This window comes from Oryx dammah, unplaced genomic scaffold (assembly GCF_014754425.2).
Source record: "Oryx dammah isolate SB20612 unplaced genomic scaffold, SCBI_Odam_1.1 HiC_scaffold_21, whole genome shotgun sequence".
NCBI classification, from domain to species: Eukaryota; Metazoa; Chordata; class Mammalia; order Artiodactyla; family Bovidae; genus Oryx; species Oryx dammah.
In genome coordinates this window covers 70,784,839-70,792,175 of record NW_024070205.1, presented here as the reverse complement: position 1 = coordinate 70,792,175, position 7,337 = coordinate 70,784,839, and positions in this window count along the sequence as shown.

Below are 7,337 nucleotides of genomic sequence, written 5' to 3'. Positions count from 1 at the left end.
TGATCTCTTCATTCAGTTATTTTAAATATTTTTCTTCTGTTGCATGGAAGAAAACAACTTTCCTAGTATAATAATAGTTTCATTTTCTTTAAGCATATAAACCTTAGCTGTTCCCTTCCAGGATTAAAACAATTGCTTGCAATCAAGAAACATGCTTTTAGTTTAGCTTTGTTTTTCATCAAGAGATGGTGCTAGTACACGAATTTCATTTCTCTTATTCACTCTCTGTGTCACAATGATTTATCCTTTCTCAGTCTACTCATTCATTCAATGAACATATAAGGAGAACTTTCTATGTCAGGCACTATTCTAGACCCAGGGATTTAACTAAGAACGACAAAAAAAGAGAAAATAGATTGAATGAAGCTTCCAGTTTTGTAGTGGAAATCTATCTAGAAGTAAGACATATCAGAAAAAAATGCTTTGTATTATAAATAATGGTGAGGATTTTAAGAGGAACATGAAGTGGGAACAAAATCACTAGGGAGGGCTATAATTTTAAGTTGAGTGGCCCAAGGAAGGTCTCGCAACAAAGGTTACATTTGGGCAAAGCCTGGAAGGATATAAGTGAGCAAAACATACAACTGATTTAGTACCTGCTAATATAAGAATTAGAATTCTTAGAGAAGGAAATGGCAACCCACTCCAGTATCCTTGCCTGGAGAATCCCCAGGGACAGAGGAGCCTGGCGGGCTACAGTCCATAGGGTCACAAGAGTGGACACGACTTAACAACTAAACCACCACCACCTCAATATAATATGATCAACAAGTTCAAAGGCATTGTTTGCAAAATCTAGTAGAATTTTCAGCAGTGATAGTACAATAGCTCCCTTTTAAGATGAAAGGGAAAAATAAGTCATAAAAAACAAAATTACTTCAAAGAGACCAAAAACCTATCCCTATGGAGACTTATTCATCATTACTATGGACATATTTAGAAAAAAACAAAAATCCCTTTGTGCCCAAGCCCACATTTCTACTTCATATTGCTTTACCAATAGATGATTCCTTTAGAAGGATGCAGTTATTATAATAAAACTAGTGTAAAATTAAAATATAATTTTAGTCCATGCTGGTTAAAGTCAAATGGAATATAAACTGTTATTCTTTCAGAAAGTATTACTATAGGCATTTTCACCCATGCCAACCGATCTGAATTGCCATTAATAGACATTTATTAGGGACATTTGTATACAAATAAAAATATGAGAAATTAAACTCCCCAAACTGTTCTTACAATAAGAGAAGAGGAAAATTCCTTCCCCCCTGCATATCTCCATGTTCCTCTCATTTCTGACCACTTAGTGAAGTTGCTCAGTCTTTTCTGACTCTTTGTGACCCCATGGACTGTAGCCTGCAAGGCTCCTACATCCATGGGATTTTCCAGGCAAAAGTACTGGAGTGGGTTGCCATTTACTGCTGCAGGAGATTTTCCTGACCCAGGGATCAAACCCAGGTCTCCTGCCTTGCAGGCAGACTCTTTACCATCTTAGCCACCAGGGAAGCACTTATCTAAATATTTGGACCTTGTTTTTCCCAAATCTCTGAGAATAATTGTCCAAAGGTAAGGATGTCAAGGAAATGAGTATTCTCTGCTCTGACCTTATATTCAGAAAACCCAGAAGTCAAACATCCTTGCCCATAATTCTGTTCTGAATGCCTAACTTCATTTTATGAAAATGACCTTCCCCTAAGTGCATCTAGTCATTGGGTCTGTGTCTGGAAACCCTAATTTGTACTAGAGTTTTCTGGGTTCTTAGTGCTCTTCTTGCTGCTGCTTCTTTAGTTGGGTGGCTCCATTTCTACCAATAAAATGTGACAAAGGTCTGTCTAGTCAGAGCTATGACTTTTCCAGTAGTCATGTATGGATGTGAGAGTCCGACCATAAAGAAACCTGAACGCCAAAGAATTGATGCTTTTGACCTGTGGTGTTGGAGAAGACTCTAGAGAGTCCCTTAGACTGCAAGAGGATCCAACTAGTCCATCCGAAAGAAAATCAGTCCTGAATATTCATTGGAAGGTCTGATGCTGAAGCTGAAATTCCAGTACTTTGGCCACCTGATGTGAAGAACTGATTCATTTGTAAAGACAAAGATGCTTGGAAAAATTGAAGGTGGGAGTAGAAGGGGACAACAGAGGATGAGCCAGTTGGATGGCATCACCGACTCTACAGACATGAGTTTGAATAAGCTCCAGGAGTTGGCAATGGACAGGAAGGCCTGGTGTACTGCAGTCCATTGGGTCACAAAGAGTTGGACACAACTGAGTGACTGAACTGAACTGACTGAACTGAAGGTACTCCTGCTGGTTGCATGGGGCTTCCCTGATGGCTTAGTGGTGAAGAATCCATATGCTAGTTCAAGAGATGCTGATTCAATCCCTGGTTTGGGGAGATCCCCTGGAGAGGTAAAAGGCAACCCACTCCAGTATCCTTGCTTGGGAAATCCCATGAACAAAGGAGCCTGGTGGGCTACAGTCCAAGGGGTTGCAAGAGTCAGACACAACATAGCAACTAAAAAACAACTGGTTGCTTGAGTTTTTACCTGCTGACCAGCCTTCACCTGTACTGTAATGCCCCCAGATAAACAAAATAACTACTAGCAAGAGTTCTACTGTCTGGTCTCTTACTTTCCAACAGATGGTCTTGACCCTAAACACATTATTTCCCCATACCCTGAGACTCATCTAATTTTCAGGACATGGAGCTATTTTTACCCTCCTTAGATCATATACAAGATATTATACCATCAATGGTACAAATGAACTTATTTACAAAATAGAAATAGAGCCACAGATTTAGAAAACCAACAGGGTTACTAGAGGGGAAGTGGAGAGGGGGATAAATTGAGAGACTGGAATTGACATATATACACTACTAAATATAAGAGAGATAAATAATAAGGACCTACTGTATAGTACAGGGACATTTACTCAATACTCTGTAATAATCTACATGGAAGTGTGAAGTGTTAGTCGTGCAGTTGTGCCCGACTCTTTGTGACCCATGGATTGCAGCCCACCAGGCTCCTCTGCCCATGAGATTTTCCAAGCAAGGATATTGGACTGGGTTGCCATTTCCTTTTCCAGTGGATCTTCCCAAACCAGGGATCAAACCCATGTCTCCTGCACTACAGGCAGATTCTTCACCGACTAAAGTCTACATGGAAAAGTGAATCTAAAAAAGAGTGAATATATGTATAAGTATGACTGATTCACTTTGCTGTACTACAGAAAATAACACATTGTAAATAGACTATACCCCAATAAAAATTTCTTAAAATATTATAGTGTCATCCTATAAATAAGGCATATATAAATTTAAAGGATTTAGTAAACATTAAATATGATTCATAAGGTTTATTCTTATATTTACCTTTATAATAAAAATATTATATTAGTTAATTGATAAGTCTGTTTTGAGTGTATACAGCACTGGTTTGTTCTATATGAGACTGTAGCCCATTTTTGATTGCAAATAATATGGTTTATGAAATAAAACATGTACACTAGAGATAATGAAAGAGCAATATAAATCAGCATACAATTTTGCAATTATGAATGCATTAATAATTAATTGACTCCTTATTATGTATTCAATATTCTTCTGAGTTTTGAGGTGACTACAAATAAAAGAATTATTCATCAAGGAGCTTAGGAGAAAGATAGCAATCAAACAGGTTCAGAATGGTGAGTAAATTGATGCACCTAGATGTACTCATATACCTAGAAGATTTTGAGCAGGGCAAGGTTAGGAAGCCTTCCCTGGGTAAGAGTATCAAAGCCAATACAGAAAGACTTAAGGCAAAGAGGATTTCAGGCAGAGAATGTGCAAAAGCTGACGGTGCTAAGGTCATGTATAAATTCTACAAATACTGAAGACATGATGCTCATTCAATCTTACCTTGTAGATCAGCTCAGACATTAATCAGTTATACAACCTTGGGAAACTTGGTTGAACATTTTGAAACTGACGTTATTCAACCATATAAAAAAGTGATTACACTCAGTTGTTTCTTCAATTCTTTCCAGTCTTCTGTGGTTCACTTTTCCATAAATAAGGAGAGAAAAACAGATATTAATGAAATGGAGCAGGACCCTATGGTCCTTGCCCCCGATGCCCTCTATCTGTCTTCTGTCTGTGGAAAAACCTTAGCCAAAGGCTAAGTTTAATCAGAGAAATAAGAACATGCAGAAACAAAGGAAAGTAATAAAATAATAATAGCTTAGTCATTAAGCAAAGAACATTTAGTTTCTTCTCAAGGGCTACAGATAATATTCTGAGCCATATCCTGTGAGCTATCTTCTAGAAACTAAAACCCCCACCAGGTGGAATGAGTTAACTACACAATGACCAGATTGTAGCCATGGCATAAGCTGCCACAGTTACAGGAATGGGCCTTGGAGAAATGGAAACAAACCAGCCCTGGGACTGCAAATTAACTGTACCTAAAACAATGAAGATGATGCTGGTCAGATTATTAGTTTCAAGATGACTATCAGAGCTGCCTGTGCTCTTTCTGCACATAGCTCTCTCCCTCTGTTTTAAACACTCTTGCCCACTGACTGTCCAGGGTGGAGGGTGCAGGAATCAGACTTTGGATGGTCATTCTCCTTCCTGCACTGGTTGGCAGCATTCAGAATAAAGAAACCCTTCTTTGCCACCAACCTGGCATATTTATTGGCCTTTGAATGACAAGCAGCCAGACTTGGTTGGTTACATTGGACTAATGAAATTAATTTTAGCCTCTGTCTTGACCTTAGATAACCAGACACAACTATAATGAAAGTCTCCTGGTTCTACATTCATCTCTCAGTTTCTGAAAAAAAATAAATAAATAAAAATAAAAAAAGAAAGTAAAAAAAGCTTTCTTCGTGATACTCTCCATGATCCCAAAGTCTGCTATAATCTTTCCACCCTCCAGTCTGTGTGGGTTTCATTCCCACTCTCTGTAAGACATTTTTCACACTCTCCCTTGCATTACAGTCATTTTCAAACAGGTCTTTATTTTCCTAGAGAAGATTAGACATTTCCCTTGAGTACATTACTAAGGGCCTGACTCACCTTACACCTTGTTTGAATTAAAAAAAAAAAAAAAAAAGTCCTAAACAGTGCTTTTAGAATAATGGCAAACTGTCACCAGACCAAGCCTATGCACAGCAAAGCCACTCTAATGACACTGGATTGCAGTGAAGGAGTGCAGGTCTATTTTGTGGCACCAAGCAAGAAGTGCAAGGCAGCTGGCACTGGAAAAAACAAACTTTCCTAAGCAGTGCAGCAAAGCATTTACAAAGGCCAGGTATGGGCGGGACATCCTAGAGCACATGATCAGCTCATGCACAGTTCTCTGATTGGTTGATGCCAGGGAGATAAGGTTGTTGTCACAGGTGTTAACAGTATCAATCCTTAGGAGGTGCCACTAGGTCTGGGGGCTTGTGATCAAGTAGTTAATTTCTTCCATCTGGTGATAGTCTTAACCCCTGTAACACAACTCTGGAAGTATGTATCACATGCCATTATCTGGGTACTTCAGAGAGAAACTAAAGCAGAGAATATGGGGCAGGGTCTGTCTCCAGAAGCACCCAGAGGGTCCTGCTTATATACACTACTTCATAATACATTTATAATTAATTGTTTAACAAAAAGTGAATTATAATATATATTCTTGATATAAAACGTATCTTTTAAAAAAGCAAAATAACACTTGTTCAATCAATGATTTAATAAGATTTGTTAGTGCCATTTTGAGAAATGTTTTTACTATAGATTTTTAAACTATCAAAACAACTCTCTGTAAACAGATTCAAACAGTGTAATTAGTTAACTTACATTAGACGGAGCACATATTCAATACCGTTTCTCCAGTACATCTTCAGATTAATTTTTTTTTCACATGAAGCATGATGATAATTTAAATCAGTTGTCTTATTGCTACCTTATTTCCAATAAAATTCTAGGGGTCATATGAATATAGATTGGATAAATATAATTTTAAACTATTGTGTGTATTCATACTAAAAAGCAGGGGATAAGAAGGAAATTTTTAATAATTATACTCCATCCATTACAAAATTTAAATTGATTTGACTTCAGGATGAAGGCTAAAAGCATATTCAATGTATTAAAAAGCACAAATCTACAGTCTATTGTTCAACACACTGTTATTACTACTAGTACATCATTTTCTCTTCAGACTTTCACTGCAGAAGGTTTTAAGAAAATGATTGCAATCAATCTTTTAATAACCTGAGTGCAGTTCTTCTAAAGTTCTATTATCTATGGCTAAGGGAGTTTTAGTCATTCTTTGCCTCAGTTTTCTTATGCAAATAGAAAAAGATCTTTAAATCACAAATTCAAAGTCCTTTTTTTTTTTTTTCCTCAAAGTTGTTCTCTGGCCCTCAAAATAACATTAGTAGAAAAGAAAGAGGAGCCAAAATGGTAGTAAATTACTAACCTTCTGGCTTGAACATTTTAAACTCAGATGTTTTGATACTTTTATTTCATTGTAAGTCTATGTAGTGTTTATTGTAAGTACTGGTTTCTGTGAAAAGAAAGACAAAGAGGAAAGAGGAGAAAAAGAGGAAAATAACTTAAACCACTAAAATGAATCATATCTTACATTTAAGATTGTTATTTAATTATTAACAAATTAGCAGTTTTAGTTTTACTTCTATTTCTCAAAAGAATGTGTTAGTTGACAAATTACTCATTTTTTTTCTTTTTAAACCATTTTTTAAAATTGACATATAGTTAATTACAATATTGTGTTAGTTTCAGATATACAATAAAGTGAGTAGATATATATGCATAGATATCTGAATACAGATATTTATTTTCTGATTTTTTAATTATATGTTATAACAAGATAACGAATCCCTGGCATTCCTATACATGAACAATGAAAAGACAGAAAGAGAAATTAAGGAAACGACTCCATGCATTACTGCAACAAAAAGAAAACCTACAAAAGAAAGAAAAAATAGCAATAAATTTACCTAAAGAAACAGAAGACCTATATAGAGAAAACTATAAAACATTGATGAAAGAAATCAAAGACGGTACAAATAGATGGAGAAATATAACATGTTAATGGATCAGAAGAATCAGTATCATGAAAATGAGTATACTACCTGAAGCAATCTATAGATTCAATGCAATCCCTGTTAAGCGACCAATGGTATTTTTCACAGAATTAGAACAAATCATTTCACAATTTGTATGGAAATACAAAAAACCTCGAATAGCCAAAGCAATCTTAAGAAAGAAGAATAGAACTGGAGGAATCAACCTGCCTGAATTCAGACTGTACTACAAAGCTATAGTCATCAAGACAGTAT